Below are 22,464 nucleotides of genomic sequence, written 5' to 3'. Positions count from 1 at the left end.
GTTGGCTGTGTCCCTTTCATCTACTCAATGCTTGTTAGCATTTTTTCCCTGGAATTATAAGAGGCACCAGGCTTATGGAAACTCCCTTCTCTACTTTTAGGTTCAGCCATTTCTCTAGGAATCCCAGGATGCTTGGATTAGAGAATGGGATTAAAAATGAAGATGGGGGTTCACCTGGGTAGCTCAGTTAAGCAGCCAACTTCAGCTCAGGTCATAATCCCATGGTTCATGGGTTCAAGCCCCACGTTGGGCTCTGTGCTGACAGCTCGGAGCCTGGAGCCTGCTTCTGATTCTGTGTCTCCCCTCTCTCTGCCCTTCCCCCACTTACACTCAAAAAAATTTTTTTAATTAAAGACATTAGGCATTGGACACACTCATTGCTACTTAGGTTGCTTCCAGATTTTATTAACTGACAGCAATAGATCTATTCTAATCCCTGCACACACCAACATTTAACTACTTTATGTATAGCTAGGCAGCAAAACATCATGCTTAGGGCTTATGTGTTACATGATCATTCAGGGGTTCTTTGGAGCAGTTTATAGACACATCTGGCCTGTTCCCTGTGGAAGCTGGATCAGCAAGAGCAGTGCTTACAGATGGTGCCCTGGCCTCCAGCTGCAGATTCCACGATTTCCAAAGGTACTTAAACTGGTACATCCCCAGCCCCAGGGCTTTTAGGGAGACAGACCCAAAGAACATTTTTGTACAAACTTCCATCCCAGGCTGCATTCTATAAACGTGTGCTCCCCACACACAAGGGGGGGTGGGCTTTTGTAGAATCTTCTGTCCTAGGCTGCATTCCATCAACACGTGCCACACACAATGGAGTATTTTCTGTGTGCCACATAGCCACCATGACCAGAACATCAAGGATACTTCCACAGCTGACCACCTTACAAGAATGTTCTAGGATATACTGTTAGAAACTGAACTCACTGGGAGAGGATGCTTTGGTAAGAACAGCTTAGCAATACATCTCCAACCTTCACTAGGATACAGAAAGTTTCATCAAAATACCTTAATTTTAGCCTAAAATTCTCGGGAAGATAAGGAATCTTCTGAGTTCATTTAATCTTTTTCAGTCAACTCTCACCAGACCGGAGAAAGGTCTGAGAGGGTCAGATGGGAACACTTTGGTCCCCTGCACCAACATCTTGAACAGGCTCTAAGTGGCCTCAGAGGTCCTAGATAAGAATCACCTCTGAACCTAAGGGTGGGATTTTGTCTGAGCAGTAGAGATCTACACGTGTCTAATACACAAGGAGTTAGGACACCAACCTTTCTTTCCTGTGTTTACCTTCATATGATCTACTCACACCAGTGAGAAGACAAGGGGAACAAGGCTCAATTATGTTCGGACAGTAAAATATAGCAAAATAGAAATAACCAAGGAGGTGAAAGACAAACACTGAAAACTACACATAAAAGTTGAAGATAACACACATGGAAAGCTATTTTCTGCTCCTACATTGGGATATGGTTAAGCTTTCCATGTTACCCAATTTATAGATTTCACACAATCCAATGGAATTTTCCAGAAATCTGAGAATTTATATAGAAAAAAGAACCCTAAAATGCCTAAGGAAACTTAAAAATAAAGCTGGAGGAATCACGCTCTGATACCAAGTTATATCATGAAACTACAGTGAACAGTAGGATATTGGCATAAAACAGGTCAACAGAACAAACACCCCAGAAATAAACCCACACTTATACAATTATCTTATGACAAACGAGCAAAGACCACACAAGATACTGCGAATTCTGGACAGCCACAAGCAAATGAAGAATGGGATTGGACCACTATTCCACCATATGCAAAAATTAAGTCAAACAGGTAACAAGTGGGACTACATCAAACTAAGGATTCTGCACAGCAAGGTAAAATGGTAAGGCAGCCTACAGAGTGATGTTTGCAAACTATCCGATAAGGGGTTAACATCTGAACTATACAAATAACCGCAACTCAAGAGCAAAAAGAAGCCTGATTTAAGAGCAGAGGGGCTGAATAGTTTTATAAAGACCTACAGGCAGCCAACAGGTACATGAAAAGATGCATCAAATGGGGAAGACGCAAATCAAGACCACAATGCTATCACATCACACCTGTCAGAATATCTAGAATCAAAAAGCAGGAAGTGCTGGCAAGGATGCAGAGAAAAGGGAACCTCACACACGGTTGGGGGGGGGGGGGGGAGTGTCAGTTGGCACAACCACTATGGAGAGGAGTACGGAGTTCACTCAGAACGGGATCCAACAGTTCCAATAATGGGTATTCAAACACACGAACTTGAGAAGATACACCCACCCCCATGCTCCTTTGATTTACAGCAGCCATGTTCTGAAACAAGGACCTACTGGTGGACACATGCCATATACACACAACAGAACACTCGGCTATTTGTGACAACACAAAGGATCTCAAAGGCCTTAGGTAAGCGAAGCAGATCAGAAAAAAGTACATGATCTTACTTTTATGTGGAAACTAGAACACACAAATTCAGAACAGATAGGTGCTCCCATAGGTGGGGGGGATAAACGGGTGAAGGGGTCCAAAGGGACAATTGTAAGTGCAGCTTTCTAGAAGTCACAGGCAAATGACACAGCAAGGCTGCTATGGTTAGTACCCCGTTATGTATTGGTAGGAGGAGATCTTCAGTTTCCAGAACTTGTTACTATGTAAAGTGACAGGTGTTTGACTTACCACGGGGATCGTTTTGTAAGTATATAAATATTGTGTTGAACACCTGAAACCAATCTCCTGGGTCTGTTTTACCAGTTATTTTCCAAATACAAAACGTCAATGGCAGTTATTCTCAACAGAACCTTCCACTGATTTTCTTCTGTTTTACCAATGCCTTAAGAACTTTAGACAAAAGGGATTTTAAAATAGGCTATGTCAGAAGGCCATATAAAGATGGTCACAAAGGGATTAACCCTCTCACACACACACGAAGTATCCATAGTAACTTCCGAGAAGCAGACATTAAAACATGGAAGATGAAGGACAAAGTGGAATTCCATAGTCATGAAGAGGTCAACTCTCTAACATTCCCAAACAGGTCTGCACCCAACAGGGCTCACGAATACACGAGGCAAAACACCCTTAGAGCCAAAAGAAACGGACACAACCACTCCTCATAGTTGGAGACTTAAACGCCTCTCTAGTAACCGAGGGTCTCACAAAAATGAAGATGGCAGGAGGAAGAGAGCAAGGGAAGGAGTCACTAGGCTCAGGCTCAGCTCCAAGACTAAGTGTAGATTCAGTTCAATAGAACATCAGGTAATTGGTCCCTAACCTTACTCAAAAGGGCATACAACATGCATGGTTACTGGAATTTTGGACGGTTTCAGATGGTTTTTCCGTACAAGTGAATAAACTACTGTTAAGTATTCTAGAATTGGATACAGGTAAGGGTAGGATGTGACCTGGAGCCCAGATCTTAAAAACAAGGCCAATGCAAAGCCACTGTAGGAACACTTCCAGGCAAGGCCTCCTGTACACCCTCTAATAGAGGCACCCCAGTATTTAACAGCCAATTCAGAGTGAGCAGGGTGGCCGCACGGGCTCCTCTGAGCACCAGTGTGGGTGTGACCTGGCCCCCAGCCTGTCACCAGCAGCTCAGGAGTGAGCACGGACTGGCTACCTGCCTTCAGTGAAGAGCCCCTAGCCGTCGAATGGGAGCCCCCGCCCTGGAGTCAGAGGTAATAGCCTGGAGCTTAAGTGTAAGGGATACAAGGTGAGGTCTGCAGTCAGATTGCACAGTAAGGCAAACACGACCCTCATCTCCCAGGACCACCCTCTTGTGAGGGTGAGAACACGAATACACCACACAGCTCACACGCACCGCCCAGTGTGAACCACAGGTGTGGGGCCACACACCCGGTCCCTGGGACTTGTAATGAAGTCCCACCAACCTCTTTTCCCCCACCCTCCAGCCCCATCCCGCTGTTCTAGGACCTCAGTCTGACTCCACACATGAGCTCACAAGGTCCTGGGCTTCCAGAACTGCACTCAAGCCAACTGAACCTGTCACCCAGGAGCCCAACTTGCAGGACAAGATGCACTCTATGTTGTGTTCATGTTTACCTGTAGTATTTCTATGAAGCAAGTTCATCTACGGGGGACAGGGTTTTGCCCCTGCCAGGTGCTCGGGAAGACCCAGAGCCTATATTGTGGTTTTCCTAGCACCTGTCAAATGGTTTATGCACTTTTAGGAAATCTAAAAGAATACTCCCCATCCAGATCCTTCAATCTCCCTGTAATCTGCTATCATAGGGTTTTTTTTTTTAATTCCTTCTAAGGTTTTCCCAGAATCCATCTGTACATACAGACTAGAGGTTTTCTGAACCGAAAACATCAGTAAACCTTACAGGAGACCATTTATTAGACCTTAAAGTGAAAGCCTGAGAAGTTTTTTTTTTTTGGCTATAGTACATCTGGCCCGTCTTTCATGACCCCGCTGTTAGTCCTGGGTGACAGGGTCACTAGACTCCTTGGGGCCATTAAAAGCCAGACCCCAATTCAATTGCAACACTCCCCCCTCACAGGTGAGGGGCATCGGTCACTGGTGAGGGCAAGGGGGCTGGCTTCCTGAGCCCCTGCAGGTGTCTCCAGGAGAAGCCAGTGATGAAAACGTGGGCCCCACCTGATCTCCATGGCAAAATTCCCACCAGGCAACTGAAGCCTCCGGGAACCACAAAATCCCCATTTTCGGCTCCCTGTTCGGTTTTCACCCTTGGGGACGGTCCGGATTACTTCCTAGCTCACTTGACTGGTTAGATCGGACATTCTGGGGTCTCTGGGAAGAGCACCCTCAGAGTAGCTTGGAGAAGGTTACTTCCAAGCTGGTAGGGGAAGTCACAGGCCAGCAGTCCTAGGACACCAGCAAATCGCCAGTGCTTGAGGGCATACGGTCGTCTCCAACTACCCACCCCCCAGCTGCAAGCCGCTGCTCCACAGGGACCCCAAGTCGAGGTGGCACAAAGGAGACCCTCCGGGGGTGCTCCCAGGGCATCCCGAACGCAAACCCGGCCACCCAACCACCACTCATGTAGGCCTAAAGTCCCCCTCCCCCCACCCAGTGATGCACAGACTTCAGGACAAAGGTGCCGGGAACCCGGCAGACCACTAACCACACCCACGTTCACGTCATAATGCTGGGACGCCCCACCTGGGCCTCCTGAGGTTCCCCCCAGGCCAGGGACCTTTCTGGAAGGGACCGGGAGCTGCTCCAGGCAAAACTGGTGGGCAGCGTATGAGGAAGCACAGGGGCCCTCTTCCGAGGGCACAGCCTGACGGATACGAGCAGCTGACCTCTGGTGCGAGATTAGATCCCAAACCGGGAAGGCTGTGTTTTCTCTAGGCTCTAATACTGGGAGACAAGTGGTGAAAATGAAGCGTGACCTGTTGAGCACTACACTGGTAACTTCCTGCTAATTGGGGGCAGGGGTGGGGAAGGGGGACTAGATTTCATTCCCCTGCATCTTGGGGTTTGGCTTTAAGACATGAGAGCACCACGCACACAGCACAAGTGGAGACCGACCCAAGGAGAGAAAACCTGACTTAGAGGTGCCTTGGCTCGCTTTTGTGATTCTCCTCCACCCACGGAGTCCGGAACTAGGTATACTGGCATTACTAACCCGAAGTAAGCAAAACTCGAGGCTGTGAAGCTTTGGGCCCCCATCTACCCGGAAGCCCCCTTGGCTAGTTCACACTGGCTCTCTGATCCTGGGATTGCCAAGTGTCTGCTCGGAGGCTTGTTAAATTAACCCATTTGTTAAACGATCCCAAGCTCCTGGAAGTTGCCTAGGCCTCTCTCTAAACGCCAGGCTTTGAGCAAGATTGACTCAGATTAGCATTTGCATTGCAGTGAAAAGGACAAATCGATGGAATAAGTTTATAGCTGATGGAAGTTTCTAGAAGTCAGACACCAGGGACCTGAGGCTGCAAGTATAATATGGGCCGGGGGAGGGCCACGGGTCAGCAGGGTCGTGAAATCAGACAGGCCCCAGGTTTTTATCACTGGCTCCTCCTACAGACGTCTGCGGGGACTCAGGAAGCCGTGCTCCCCATGACCCCACCGGTAACCGATTCCCTTCACCTGTGTGGGGGGGGGGGGCGCTGCTGGTATCCGAGTTCAGGGGCTCCAGCTGGGGTCAGGCCCAAGGGGCTCGGGCTGAAGCTCTCCAGAGTGGGAAGGGTCTTCAGACGGGCTTCTAAAACACTCTGCAGAGTTAGAGTGGGGAGCAAGGGGTACTAGGGGCCTGAGGTGACCACATGCACAGGCTTGTGTGAGACCACTGCAGCCGGGCTGAACTCTGGGATGCCGGGGGGCTCTCCCTGTGGCCCCCCCCCCCCAAGCAGCCAGGGTTCACAACCAGATGGGAGAAACCACCCACTTAAGTCTCCGAGCAACTGCAGACAGGTTTTTGCCACTTCCTAAGAACGGAAGGTCTACAACACAGGAACAGCAGATCTGGTTTGGGGCAGATTCCAGTTGGAACAGCCCAGTCAGCAGGGTAGCCCAGGGAGAACGGAGAACAGCTCCTGCCAGTCTAGCAGGCGGATCCGTACACGGAAACACTCTAGAATGAGGGAGGACACCCTTACCTGCTGCCTGTTCTCACCTGTGAGAAAAAGTTACCAGACAATGATTAGAGTTTAGTCCTCTGGGGTTTTGGGATTAAACCCTACAAAAGTCCCCAGTGCGATTCTCGGGGGGTGGGGGGGGCATGAAGGGCTCCCCCGGGGGAAACCAGGGAACCAGCTCCCAGTTACCTCCTGTGCAGCAAAGACTAGAAAATTCCAGGCTGTCCGGAAAGGCACTCGAAGACCCCTGGCGTGCCCTTCTCTCAGGGGCCCCGGAGCAGGCCCACTGGCCCCAGGCCACCTGCACGCCAGCAGCAGGGGAATAGCACAGGAGAGGAGCTGACCAAGGCGCCTCTTCCTAGCGGGACCCGAAGCCAAGGCTCACAGTCCTAGCCCAGCAACAGAGGTCCCCGACCCAGGCTTCCAGGTGACTAGCACTGACCTCAGATGCTCCTGGCAGCTGGAGACTCAAGGCTAAGGCCCAGCATGGGGGTCCCGGTGAAGGTCGCTCCCCGGTGCAGAGACGGCGTCCTCGCAGGCATCTTCCTTCTCGTCCACACCCGGGAGAGAAAGCAGTCGCTGGGCCTGGCTTCTCTTTATAAGGGATGCACCACGTGTCAGAACTCCTGCCCAGAGGGACGGGCCCGAGGCTCGGGCTCCACGGGCTCCACGGGCTCCACGGGCTCCACGGGCTCCACGGGCTCCACGGGCTCCGACCCAGGGGGCTGGGCCCGAGAACAGCGGGGTGGAGCCTTTCACACAACTTCTAACAAGCAGTCCGATTGGGCGTCTGTGTTACAGGCTCCTGCGGCCACGTGGCCTTCCTTTGCTCTGAGGAGGCCCCCACCACCTCCCCGAGGGGGCCGCCCTCCCTCTACCACCGCCAGGGCTCCGCCCCCACGGGGCCCACCTGCCCAAGGTGATGGATGGTGGCCTCACCTGGGGGGGGGGTGAAGATTAGACACCGCAGAGGGGGTCGGGGTGCAAACCTCCGGTCTGCGGTGCCCCTCCCGAGCCCCAGACAAGCTTCCTCACCTCTGAAAGCAGTCCTGATGAGAGAAAAGTGCATCTCGCAAAAGCCTAAGTAAATTCCACTTTTAAATATCTGTGTTCCAGGCAAGAGCACAGGCTGAAGTTCTAAAACTCAATCGGGAAAATGGCCTGTGTGTCCTGAGTGAAGACAGGTTTGACCCAGTGTCTCCCCCACCCCCCCACCGAAATGCAGGTGCGAGGGCCTCAAGGGCTCCTCAGAACACTGGCTGGCTGGAATTCACGGAAACGCGTGACATTTTGCCTGGCACGGGGAGGGATCGGCACGTTTAATGTCACCTCGTGAACTAAGGCCATGTAATTAAGGGAGGATATGAGTAAATAGTGTTCGTACGATGTCTGATTAAAATCACGGCTTCCTGGTGCTGGTACGCACTTAAACATATTCACCTGTTCCTAATGGTGCTGGTTAATCTTGGCTGATTGAGTCCATCTGTCCCCTCTCTCTGGCTTTCTAGAAGGTACCCAAGAGGAAAAATGTGGGTGAAAATGTGAAAATTATGTAAGACTTTTTATTCATTAACCTGTTGTGGTTTTTTGTTTGTTTGTTTGTTTTTGTTTTGTTTACAAACTGGTTTGGAGGTGATACTATACAGTTTGGTGGTAAACACTGTAATCTAGTTCTTGGGATACCAGGATTCTACGGAAATAGGGGGAAGACATGGCCGTTCCCAAGAAAAGTAGTAAACACTGGTTAACGTGCTTCCTCAAACAGATGCTCCCTGGAATGCTACATGAGGTAGCCTGACCTTGGCAGCTTAGCTGGGAGCAGGAGGGGGAGACGTGCAGGTCCAGGACCTGAGTTCCGGTTCTGAGACGAGGCATAGGCTGAGTCCCTGTGCGCCTCACTTCCTGCAGCCTCTGACACATGGCTTTCCCGAGGACTGAACAAGAGGCAGAGGGAATGCTCAGAAACGTATGTATTAACCTACCACAGGGTAACTGCTCAATGCACGTTGAGTTTACATCAATCACCTCGTCAAAGAGCATCACAACAACTGCTACATGTTTTGCCTTTGCGGAGAGAAAATCGTGACTCAGAGGAACTGGGCTTTGAAGGTCACACAGGAAGAAGACCACAGTGGGCGTTCGCCCGGGTGCAGACACCTCCAAAGCCTGAATTTTCTACACGATACCTGAGAGATGTTTATGACCTTGCACAGATTCTACAAAACTCTAAACGTTCTAAAGTTTTGGGCACTAATAAGATAACACCCAACTTCCTTCTTAAAAAAAGAACACTTGTACTTTGATTTTTTTTTCCTGCTCCACAAAATAACTTCTCCCCCCACAATTATGATTTTAAAAGTGAGTACATGTGGGAGAATAATTTGAAAGTTACGGGCGCCTGGGTGGCGCAGTCGGTTGAGCGTCCGACTTCAGCCAGGTCACGATCTCGCGGTCCGGGAGTTCGAGCCCCGCGTCGGGCTCTGGGCTGATGGCTCAGAGCCTGGAGCCTGTTTCCGATTCTGTGTCTCCCTCTCTCTCTGCCCCTCCCCCGTTCATGCTCTGTCTCTCTGTGTCCCAAAAATAAATAAACGTTGAAAAAAAAGTTAAAAAACAAAAAGAAAGATAATATCAACGTCAGGAAGTTCAAACAGAGCAATTATGCATGCAGTTTTTCAGGAACTCTCTGAATGTGAGAGTAATATTGGCGGCAAATGTATCACCCTGACGTTGCTTGGAGAGTACTGGGAATTGCCCAGTACAGCAAGCGTTGTGTAACACACGACAGCCCTGTGTGTGTGAGTGTGGACATCTGGGTAGTCAGAGGGACAGCCCTGGCGTCAGAGAGCTCCCCTCAGCTCTCCCCTTGGATGTCTAGATTCTACGAATCCCATTCTACATGCACGTGTCACGACCCGTGGCCGATAAGCGATGATTGCAGCCTTTGATTAATACAGGTTGTTTTGGCCAAGGGACTTCGGTGCTGAAATCCCCACCAGTGAAGGAAAATTAACAAAGCCCCTTCAAGGTCACGCTGACAGTGCAGGTGGTCTGTCCAAATGCAGGTAGCAACGTGGCAAAAATAGAGTTAGGCCCGTGGCCGGGACGTGCCGGAGTAAACCAAGCCCGCCCTCGCTCCTGGGTGCCACGAAGCCATGGGATGATTTCTACAAAGCGGCCTCTCAAGAGTCCCATTTGTAAACATTTTCCATGAAAAGACTACGTAACACCAGGACGTCAAGCTACTCCCCTTTTCGCCCTAAACAAGCAATTATCTCTTGTGATTTTCCAGACATGAGCTAACAACATCTGAATGATCAAAAGTTTCCAAGCCCCAAACTGATCGCCCCACCTCTTCCCAAACACCGTGCAGCACACGTGTTTCTTACTGGAATTTTCAGCTGGCAATGCTTCTTCCACGGCTTACGAATTTGCGGTGACTTAAGAGCAGCACATCCCATCTGCGGACTGTTTAACACCACCGTTTCAGTTGCTGAGTTGAATTAGAGAAGACAACTGGGGAAAAAAAATCATCTTGAGCGGGATGTTCTAAAATGAATTTTTAATCTCCATCTCTTAGGTTAGTCTTGATTTACCGCCAAACGTGGTGAGAATTTCAGATTTTTAAATTTATCAGCGAGTGGTTGGCCTGTGAATGTGAAATGACATCCTTGACATTCTTGAAAAGATCGCAACTGTTTTCAACCTTTCGCCGGTTCGGCTAGTTCTTTACACATTTAATCTGCTTTCATCACTAGTATTTTTGCTTAAGTGGACAGATCTGGCCGCTTTCCATGACGAAATGAGATGCGTAAGCGGAGCCTGCACGAGGCAGTGGCGCATTCGCGCTCGGCTGTTACGGCCAGCTGCAACGCGACAATGTACAAGTGGAAACTGCTGAAAACAATAGCCTGGGGCAATTACGTACCAATAACCGCGCTCAGAAACGGCCACACCTGCTCCCCATCCATCCTTATTAACAAGCTCCACACAAAAGCACAAGTGCTAGAAAACAAAGTAACCATTACCAGCTGGCACGTGCAGGTGTCGAAACAAACAAACGTCACTGAGCGGGAGACCTGAATTCCAGAGAACCTGCCAACGCGAGTGCTCCAAGTCCAGAACTTTCCTTGACTGATTATGTTGGGACAAGGACTTTTCTTTTTCTTTTTAATGTTTATTTATTTTGAGAGAGAGAGAGAGAGAGAGAGAGAGAGAGAGAGAGAGAGACACAGGGCAGGAGCAGAGGAGGGGCAGAGAGAGAGGGAGACACAGAATCCGAAGCAGGCTCCACGCTCCGAGCTGTTAGCACACAGCCTACCGCAGGGCTTGAACTCGTGAACTATGAGATCATGGCCTGAGCCGAAGTTGGACACTTAACTGGCTGAGCCACCCGGACGCCCCGGTTTTTATTTTCAACATGCAACAGTCTACCATGGTTTGTGAAATGACAGAAAGAAAATTTACGAAGAAAGCTGAACGGTCCAAATAAGAGCTTTTTATCATTTTTTTTTTTTTTTGGTTTTTGTGTTTTTTTTTTTTTTTTTTTTTGAGACAGAGAGACACAGAGCGTGAGCAGAGGCGAGGTAGAGAGAGGGGGAGACACAGAATCTGAAGCAGGCTCCAGGATCCAAGCTGTCGGCACAGAGCCCGACACGGGGCTCGAACCCACGAACCGTGAGATCATAACCTGAGCTGAGGTCAGAGGCTCAACAGACTGAGCCACCCAGGTGCCCCAAGAGCTTTTTATCTTTCAGGAACTTCTCACATTAGGGTTTGGAACGGGCCAACTTGCTTGGGGAGAGCAGCAAGGGGTAGCACCCATCGTCTCCCAGCTGGGAGGGCTGGCGTTCGTCATCCGCGCAGACAGTGGCGTGGGAAGTGATTGGCTTGAATTAAACACACACACACACACACACACACACACACACACACACACACACACGTGTCTGTTCACATTTCAGTATTTTCTTGATTGAGAGTCTTTCCAAGGGAGAGACAGGAAGGCACGGTATCGACCAGTCTGTTTTTTTTGCAGCTCCCAGTTTGGGTTCATTCCCTGAAGTAAGGTGTTTTGCTCAACAAAACGTGCTAAATGATACCACAGGGTCTAGCACTTCAAGAAAGAGCGTGAACGCTGGTGAAGAATCAGCAGAGGGTTAAATAAGCCCAAATTGATTAATTGCTAACGTGTGATTCTTTACACATTTAATCCTATACAATAGGAAGGTCTCAGAAACAGTTTTGTTGGATTCTGCAGTTATTTCAGGTGGGCAGGAGGGCCTCAGCCCATAGTTTATTCTTCTCCAGGAAGGAAGGGTTGGTGGTGTTGAGCAGGAAGAGGGTTAACACTAGGCAGGGAGAGATCAGGGCCTCCGGGGAGGCTGCAGGGGGCAAGTGGGAGGTGAGGAGGCAGCAATGGCAGAGGAGTTTGGAAAAGAAAAAGAGGAGGTAAACGTGTCCCGCACCTGCCCGAGCTAGGGGCCATGCACAGAGTTGCACAAACTTTCTGATCAGGTCCCAATAAAAAGTCAGGGACAAAGCCCTTGGTGGCTGCCCAGTCGGGACCTCTCTCACTCTTGACAGCTTTGTACTTTCTCTCAATAAGCTATTGCTTTGCTCTCTCTCTGTTGTCCATGAGATTAGTGCTTCGACTCCACGAGACAGGGACCAGCATGTCTCCCACCCTCCTCAGCAATATTAGAAACTGTGTGTGCACATGTGTGGGTATGCATCTGTGTACAGATTTGTGTGGGTGTGTGCATGTGTGTGCATCTGTGTACAAGTGGGTGTGGGTAGGTGTGTCCAGGCGAGCATGTGTGTACACAGGTGTGCATGTGTGTGTGTGTGCATCTGTGTACAGGTGTGAATGGATGTGAGGGCGTGTGGGTGTGTGCATGTGTGTGCACAGGTGTGCATGTGTGCGGGTGTATGCATACGTGTGGGTGGATCTGTGTACAGGTGTGCATGGATGTGAGAGCGTGTGGGTGTGCATGTGTGGGGGTGTGTGCATCTGTGTACAGGTGTGCATGGGTGTACATTGTGTGCACGTGTGGGGGGGTATGCACGTGTGGGGGGGTATGCACGTGTGTGGGAGGTGTGCACGTGTGTGTGTGCACCCATAATTACAGAGTTGTTAGCGAAAAACAAGAAATGTGCTGTGTCCACACTAGATTGTAGTGACTCATGGACAATCTACTAAAATTAGTGTCCTTAAATCCAGAGTTTATAGGAAAAGTGTAGAGAAAACAGTATTTGGAAAGCAAAAAAAAAAAAAATGAAGAAAGTGTTCATGGGAAACATCAGTAAAGTCAAAAGACAAGGGACTTCAAGAAACTGAGAATATTTCTATCTTTACTTAATGGCTTCATGCTGAAGGGCTGCTTCTCCTGGGAAGCCTTCCAGGGTTATTACCTCATTTGAAAGGGCAGATTTCTCACTCACCACTATTCCTTTGATGTCCTTCCTCGCCACCATCACTATTTGTCACCAGACAATTGTTTTGTTTTCTTTTCAGATGGTCAATGGCAAGTCTTTCCCACCAGAAGACAAATGGGAAATAGATCTTTCACATCACTGTACCTCTAGTCTACAGGACAGCCTGAGACCTACTAATTCAGGGAAATGAGGAACAGATAACTGGTGCAAGCTCCCAAATCCTTCTATGGATTCATACCGACAAACGAATGAACCTCCTTTCCATGCATTAACAAACAAGGCATAGAAACTTCCTTTTTCTGCCAAAACTACATCTTTCACTTAGAAATGTTGCAAACCTCGCACCAATTATTTTTGGTACTCGTCACTGATGAAAGATTAGATTGAAAGCACGGATTCGCCAGGGTTTCCCATCCCTTCTGGGAGAAAAGCGAGTTCATCATTTTGGCGGTGGCTTTGCACTGGGAATTTGCATGTCCTTGTTCAAATCCAAAACAAACGGAGACCAGCCTTGAAAAGTCCCTGAGCAGACATGCTTTTAGTCCCACAAAGTTTAATTTAGTTTATTTGGCAAGACTGACCTGACCTGGGTCATTCGTTGTTTATTCCACTGAAAATCAGAAGCGAAACTTAAATTGTTTCCCAAGGTCGGTGGGAGGTAACCACCGACCAATTCCCTATCATTTAAGAAAATTCTTCTCACCTGTCACGGTGAGGCACACACAGCACCTCCTCACCATGCCGGGGTAGAGCAATACACCCCGAGCCCCGCTCTGGGGTGCAGTCGAGTGCCCCCCCCCCAACTCCAGCTGCCTTTCTGGTGCATGCACAATAAACTTCCACAAATTAGCACTTTAGTGACCCACTGGGTTTACTTCTGTCATTTCCGAACTTTTGACAAACTTCCAAGCTATTTTCAGTGATTGCTTTTTCCTTAAATCTGGACACATTGCTACTATGGACACCACTTCAAAAATAGAGAATTATGCACACTAAGTGCAATATCTTTTAAAAGAATGAGTAACTGATAATCAGGATGCCATAATAAAATATAGTTATATGTGATTTTACCAAAAACAAAAAACCCTTGTAATTTTGATACATTCACTATCGCTAGATGAATTTTGGTCTGTTTCTGTATTTTGCTGTAATTACATTTGACTTAACTAACAATCTAAAATTGAGATCGTTAAGGACGTCAATCAATATATACTTGTGAAAAGTAGTACAAATATGAAGTTGGCTTGAAAGTTATAAATAAATGCCTTAAAGAATGTGTTCGCCTACTTTTAAAATATAATAAAATCATGATGATGATGATTTAAGCTAACACTTAACAGGTGTCAGGGTCTCTTCCAAACACTACTTTTTTTTTTTTTTTTTTTGAGAGAGAGAGAGTACAAGCAGGGAGTGGGGCAGAGGGAGAGAGAGAATCTTAAGCAGGCTCCATGCTGATGTGGGACTTGATCCCATGACCCTGGGATCCTGACCTGAGCCAAAATCAGGAGTCGGACACTCAATCAACTGAGCCACCCAGGCACCCCCCCAAACACTACATTTTTATTGTTTGTTACATATATATATATATATATATATATATATATATATATATATCTTATATGTATAATTTTAAAGCTGACCAAATATTCGTATTTCATTCCCACTTAAAAAATAGCTAAGCATTAATACAAATTTTAATTTGGTGAACATACTAATGAGTTCAAAATACCAAGTTTAAATGTCGTGCCTGAGCTGGGCCCCAGTGACTCATGACGGGGTACTAGACTGTGCTCCATTTTAGGACACAGATGTAATGTTGAGTAAGATTAAACCAAACTGAGCAAAAAGAGTTATGGGTCCACGTTGGGGCTCCCTTTCCTGATGCATGTGAGCAGGTAGTTAAAAGCGTCAGGATCTGTGAGAGGATTAGCCAGGAAGAGCTATCATCACTCTGTAATGAACAATAAATGTTAAAAATAGAAACCTTAATTCAAAACGTGAGTTCAAATTTACATGTAAATACACTCTATAATATAAAATAATCCTATCACATATCTGACATATATTACTCCGTCTAAATTATTTATATTTTGCTCACAAACAGTCCATATTCATAAATATCATGTTTGGATTGATTTATTTTTGTCTTTATACGCAGTCTGTTCTCCGAGCTCCAGGCTTTTAATTAATCTGGATTTGGGGTATAAATTCTTTGTGCCTTGATTAATACCAAACAGGCTTTATTTAATTAAAGAGACAGACTGGTGAAAGACAGTTTAATCAAAAATTTCATATGCATATAGTACATCTGTATTTAATACTTGCAAAGGAAAAAAACCCTGATTTATTGTATTTATTTTTTAAATGTTTTGAATAAAGCAATAGTTCCTGTGATGAATGCCTTGGTGTTCTACTTCATCTTGAAGCCATCACCACGGAGAAGAGAAAGAACACAGAGGCCCCCGAGAAAGCCCCCGGCATCCTGACTCGCTTGATGAGGCGTGTTCTGGCATATCTCGAAGGAAGACATGAAAACAGAAGAGATTTTCTTCATGCTTTCTTTGTCGGTTCCCGGCGGCTGTGTTCAGGCCCTGTGAGGCCATCGAATGGAGTGGAATGAAATCCTAAAATCTGAGAAACTCCCATTTTTGAAATTTGTGATTTATGCTGCTGAAAAGGGGTGTCCTCTTAGAATGTTCTGCCTGTGCCTGCCCGCTGTCCTGCACATGTCAGATGTCAGCAGAGCAACATACAGTCTCATGCAAATGCCACAATTTACTTCTGGTGGACTCTCACGGAGGAAGGCAGGACGAACATCGCAGAGGACAGCAGCCGTGAGACCTCCTGCAAAAACCCACAAGTTACCTTCTGTACAGCTAGAAGCAGCGAGCTCCCAATAGCAGTAAGGTGTGTGCGCAGCAATCGTGGGGCAAGGAGTTTTCTTCGATGTTCTATATTAGAGGGCCCTCAGATTTGAGGCCACACTTCTCCACACTGCTTCCCTATCGGGGGGAAACGGATACCTGGGGCCACAGAGACAGAACTGGAGAAAATTAGAAATACACTAGCTTTCTAAAAAGGAAGCTTTGCTTTTTAATGAATTAACTTAAATTAGCTAGAGGGTGGTCGGGGAGACACGAAGAAGATCAGCGTGAAATTCAAGCAACGAGAGTTCCGGTGGCTAGATGTAAGTCCACCGTAGCTGCGAGAGCACGTTTTCTTACATAAACCAGGACTGAAGACTGCGCGTAGAGCATCAAAGCAATACTTCTTGGCAACATGTAGACCTGAGGTTAAAATTTGTGCCCCCACCCTAAGCGGTAACGCACTCTGTACAAGCACGTATTGTAGTGCTGTTAGCCACGGGTGGTTCTTCGAGACAGGTTCTGTGTTTCCTTCCTAAGACTGTTCTACCAGAACCCCAAACCGGGTGGGCGTGGTGGTTGCTACTCACAGAGAGGGACCCAAGGGACCAGCCAGTGCACCAGTCACCTCTCAACTAGCGCCGGGAACAAACCCTTGAGGACATTCGGTGGATCGCGATGTACACGTTTCCAAAAGACATGCTCGTGTTGAAGTTTCAGATGATAAAAAGGACGGTTGGGGGAAACGGCTGTTAGCAGGCCAAGATCCTGCCGCTCTTTTCTGGTCAGTTCCCTGTGTACGTGTGTGTTTACTTTCCGTGTCTACAGCTGCTTTCGTCTGATTTTACAACGTGTTTGAACACTTGCCCTTATTAAATTAATGCATCCATCGTGGGGATGTAATCATTCCCAAAATCAAAATTGTGAGGGAATGTCAACATTCAAGGGAAACGAGGCCACTTCTGATTCAAATATTTAGAAAGCCCTGGAAAGCATGGACCCAGTTATGTAAAATTGTAGGAATTAAAATATTTGCGTGAAACTTCTTTCTTTGTGAGTTTAATGTACTCAAAGAATATAGGTGTGTGATCCGGAATAATACCGATATTAAATCAACAGAAAAGGAGATAGAGTTCTTTTGCCATTTTATGTGGGTTTTATATGTGGAAATGTGAATTACTGGGACACAAAATATTAACAGAATCTCGTTTCTCTGTACAAATGTTGAAATAAAGGATGTCTATATATCTTTAATTGAGGAAGACGGCACAGTTTCTAACCTACCAATTAAATATGTTATCTCTATTTCTATGCTTTCTCTATTGCCATATAATAATAGTACTTTGGCTAGTGAATTGAAATTTTGCTCTATTTTGTAGGAGCTGGTGCTTACGTAACTTTTTCGCGGGTGTGATTTGACTTTAAATTTGTTGTCAGAGCAAGTAGGAACCATCTGATGACGTTTTAGGAGCTAGAAGGGCAGCGAGCCATGGGAAAATATACATCTGTGTAGCTGACTAGCTGAGCAATGTATCCTAGAGCAACACTTTGGGTTGGGTGTAACAGAAAATCTGACAAATGTTAGCTAAAAAATAGTTAATGTTTTCACACAACAACTTTAGGATAAATGACTTACCATGGGTTGGATATATCCGAATCTCCGATTATTTTTTCCAGATGTTTCCCAAGTCGCTGCTCCAGCACCAAGCGTGGTATCCGGGTTTAAAGCAGGAACCAAGGGATGGGAAGAAATGGCACCCATGACGCTCGGTCAGTGCTCATCAGGGGAGCGTTTCCCTAGACATCTGCCAGCCCACCGCCCAGTTTCTATCTCTCTAGCTTGTAATGCTAACAGAGCCCCAGGCTGTCTTTAAAGAAGTGTCCTGGGGCGCCTGGGTGGCTCAGTCGGTTAAGCGGCCGACTTCGGCTCAGGTCATGATCTCGCGGTCCGTGAGTTCGAGCCCCGCGTCAGGCTCTGTCCTGACAGCTCAGAGCCTGGAGCCTGTTTCAGATTCTGTGTCTCCCTCTCTCTGACCCTCCCCCGTTCATGCTCTGTCTCTCTCTGTCTCAAAAATAAATAAACGTTAAAGAAGTTTCCTTATTACAGCACACTCCCCCTTAGTTCCTATTTCTGTACTCACTGAGGTAAAGAATCCTGGTTCTTGAAGTAAATGACGTGGTTTAACATCAGCAACTGTACTCCTGGCTCTCCTTGGAATCCAGTGTAGCTGGCCGGGCTCGGGGCACGTGCCCACACCCAGCCTCAGCAGCCCGTGTCGTCCGTGAGTAGTCTCTTCCATTGCCTGAACTTCAGAAGACTCCACCGGACCTTTCGCTCAATGACCCTTTCGCTGTATCTGCGAGGCTTGGGGCAAGCAAAAAAGTCCATATAGTACACACCTAAATATTTATAGTGATAAATCAGGAACTAACTGTGCAGGGCATTTAGTCCCCTACCTTGACAAACATACAGCTATAATCTTTTAAAGGACGGATTTAACCGTAAATTCTCAGACCCCTTGCATTGTGCCAAAATGTGGTAGTGAATGGAGGAACAGCCCTTGACCCCAGTACCCGGCTCTCACTCTCCACCCCAGCTAGTCTCCCTTCTTCTCCCTACCCTCCCCCCCAGATTCCATCAATGTCACAAAGGGCCATGTTTGTCCATTTGTACACATGTAATCCCCATATGTATGCAGGATATCCCCTTATGCACACAGGCAAACCCTGTGTGGACCCATGCAATCCCCGTGGTACGTATGCAATCCCCGTGTGGATGCATGCAATCTCCAACTGCCTACCCTGCCAACAACACTTGATCTCCAAAGCCTGGGCTGCCGAGTGTGGATGTTGACCACTGGTCGTCCCTCCAGGAAACGGGCTGGAGAAGAGGACCCAGCATGTCCTGGGCACTTGCTCAGATATTTAGGCAGGCAATGCCAGGGCTCCAGCTCCCAATGGTGACTTTGCTTCATGCAGAAGGAGGCAGCCACAAAAGAGCCTGAGTGAGGCCTTTCCTGTCAGGGTCCAGGCCGAGGCCCATCAGGTCTGAGGGGGTTTAGGGAGGACCAACAGGAAGCACGCACACACACACACACACACACACACACACACACACACAGCACACACCACACCTCTAGGCTTCTGTAGGAGGAAGATACACTGGTGGCACTGGCCCCTTCCACTTCTGCTTCTGCTGCAATTCAGCCACAGTGCCCAGCCCAACTGCAGGGATGAAGGGGAAGACTGGTCTCTGTGCCCAGGAAGGGGGGACACAGGCTTGCTGCACACCTGCACGGGCAGTATGTCTCCGTCACACGAGGCCGTGCAACGGCGCCTCCCTCGGGTGCTAAGTTACAAGGGCAACGCTTCGAGGCATAAATTAAAGTTCTGGTGGACACTCCACACTGAGATTCACGCAGCCGCTGACGCCCACCTTGGTTCAAGAAGGAGAGAACAGGTGTGCGACCCTGTATTCCTGGGAGGGGATACTAGGCGTTTCCCCCCCAGCTCTGTGGACCACAGCCCTGGAAACACATGGGCGTTGTGGCACTGTTGGGGTTACTACTGAATTTTTGAAAGATTTTTTCTTTATCATCCACCTGTCTTAGCTCAGGCTGCTATAACAGAATGCCATAGCCTGGGGGCTTGTAAACAATGAACCTTTATTCCTCAAAATCCTAGCGGCTGGAAGTCTCAGATTCAGGAGCCAGCAGACCTGGTGTCCGGTGAGGCTCACTTCCTGGTCCAGGCGGTGTCTTCTCGCTATGTCCTCGCCTGGCCAAGGGACGAGGGGGCTCCCTGGGGTCTCTCCTGTAAGGACCCATCATGGGGGCTCCACCCTTATGACCTCCCTCCCAAAAGCCCCACTTCCTAAGACCATCACTTTGGGGTTCAGTTTCAACACAGGAATTTGCAAGGGACACAACTATTCAGTCCATAGCAATAGCTAAGTCATGTTTTGCTGAATTTTACAGTTTTCTTAGAGCTCTCCATTCTTGTCATTTAGATACTCTTCGGTGTACAGCCTGAGGAAGTGAGTATGTGTGTCCATGTATACGCACAGATGCACACACTTTTATGCCCCTGTTCCTACTTATCTCCTCGTTCAAGAGAGATCGTTGGATGCGTCAACATTTGTGCATCAGAAAATGCACAAATGGATATTTTCGATTGGATTTTTAAGTCCATGCGGATTGATTCTATCTGACCCTGGCACGTGACAGACCATGTCCTGGATCATTTCTGTGAGGGCGGGGTCGAGCACCGCCACCTGGGGGTTCAGCGCTGCCCCCATCAGCAGGTGCACGTCTGCAGAGCCTCGGGCCAGAGTCCGAAGTCAGACACGAACACAAGCCCTCCGCTCAGAACTGTGGCTCAGGGGCTCCCCGAGAGCCTCCGGGGGGGGGGGGGGGCGTGTGAAGTTTTTACCGTGGAAACACGGCGAGTACACACATAAACCTGAGAGGGAAGGAAAAGAGAGTAATTGTACAGCTAGAGGCAAGAGCTGTGTTGTTAAAAATCTCCCAGAGGACCTCCACTCATACAGTGCTCCTGCCCAAACAAAGAGGCTTAACGTACTGTTTAACCAGAAGGATTGTGTCGGCTGTTCGCTCAGGCACTGACCAGAGATAGAGCCGCCCGAAAATAGTTGTCCAAACAGCTTAAAGGCACAGCCGGCCACACGTGGCTTCCTCCCCGAACCCTGATGCGGGGAGAACACCACAGGAAACAGCGGCAGGGGCTCACGACTCACGTCAAGTGTTTTCAGATCCCCACACGTTTCTGTGCGTAACACCCTCGTGGTCTTGGACGACAATTAAGGAGACCTTATTCCCTCTGTGGGACATACTCAACTCGATATGCCCGCAAGCCTACGACTTTTAAAATGTTCCCAGCCACATCCCTGTGTCATCCATAAAATACACCCAACACCTGCCTGAAAATCTAATCAGATGTGTGTTTTACAGATCGGTTCGTGAAAACGTTCTGCCCACTGGGCTTATTGCCATGGACAGCTCGACGCTCAAATCAGAGGCCAAGGCTGCACGTCCTAACCCTTTGTAAGTAAGTCACACATTAACTTCTTCAAAGTCATGTCTACGCCTTAAAGCACGTAATGTGTAAATAGTGGCACACAGCAGAAGATACCTGGACTGGAGAGGAAGATGATGAGTTATGTGACCGTAGCTGAATCAGAACACAATACTGTGGGTTCAACGGGAGACCACGGCATCGTGGGGGGCTCTTTCCAGCCCCGGGCACATGCACGCGCAGAGCAGGGCGGGTGGATGTTACAGAGCCGGGGTTCGGGCGGGGTGGCCTGGAGAGTGGGGAGGGAGCCCAGACGCACAAGGGTGAACCTGATGAGTCGTGAATCTCACGCAGCGGGGTGGAGAAGGGAGAAATGGAGCAGGAGGACTGAGATACCACATCACCACGGCCGTCTGGGCCACACGGAAACACCGTGGGGCAGCCATACGGTCCTGGTGCGTGTGCGCAAGGGAAAGGGGACGGGGGTGCCCGGGACACGCAGCTCACCACCTGCCTCTTCCCCCGTCGGGGACTGGTACCCTTACCACAGAGACACCACGAAGAGCCTCCAAGAAGAAGGAAAGGGAAGCAACAGTAGGCCTGGGGCCCCGGAGCACACGCTCCTACTTTGCCCCACGAATAAGATGCGTGTCGTTAAAAACTATACAACTGTGTGATTTCACAATGACAGAGTGCGTCCCTGGTCCGCTCTCATGGTGATATAACAGGTCCAATATTCTGACACAGAAAATACAAAATGTCGCTAAAAAGCATAGGCGGGCCCCTTCCGGCTCTAATCCGTAGGGATAGATGCACATGTGCGGCCGCACGATTATCAACGAGATACGTGAATGGTTTACAGGGGTGAGTGAGGCAGGGCTAGGAGATGCCTCATCCTCACTGGCCCTCCCGTGCCCACCCCAGAAGGATCTCTCGTGGGATCCACACACATTGGAGACACGGGCTTCCGAGGCGTGTACCTCGTTTCGCTCCGTGTGAATCAGTGGCCCGGCGTGCACTTGCCAGGAGCAGTCAGCAGGTGCCCAGAGCGGGGAGAAGGCAGGGGTGATGCTCTCTGGTTCTGGGCCCCCCTGCTCCGGTGTTCCTGAGCTCCGCAGGAAGACCCAGTGTCTTCGTGACGAAGGTCAATTCTACTCCAAGGCAAGGAGACTGCTCTCCTGTCACTTGCAACCGCAGAAATCCCACAAATATGGCCCGTTAACCAAGAAAACAAAACAAAATACATGTCACAACACTCGGAAAATAATCGTCATTCTAGAGATTTAAACCCTCTTAAATCAGAACAGAGAGCAGGCTGATTAAAATGAAAAATCCGTGTTTAAAAATTCATTTTTATAAAGACGCTGTCCGTGTTTCTCCTGGGTCATCTGCATATTCCAGTAAGGCCCAGAAGATTCACTCCTGTGTCGGCCAGGGCCCGCGGGGGGCTGCACACGGACCCGCAGGCTCGGGCGGGCTCCACAGTGTGTACTCAGGCTAGGTGACGGTAAAGGAAGAGGGCGCCATTCAGCCAGA

Source organism: Acinonyx jubatus, chromosome B4, assembly GCF_027475565.1.
Source record: "Acinonyx jubatus isolate Ajub_Pintada_27869175 chromosome B4, VMU_Ajub_asm_v1.0, whole genome shotgun sequence".
Lineage (NCBI taxonomy): Eukaryota > Metazoa > Chordata > Mammalia > Carnivora > Felidae > Acinonyx > Acinonyx jubatus.
Note: the sequence above shows the minus strand (reverse complement) of the source record.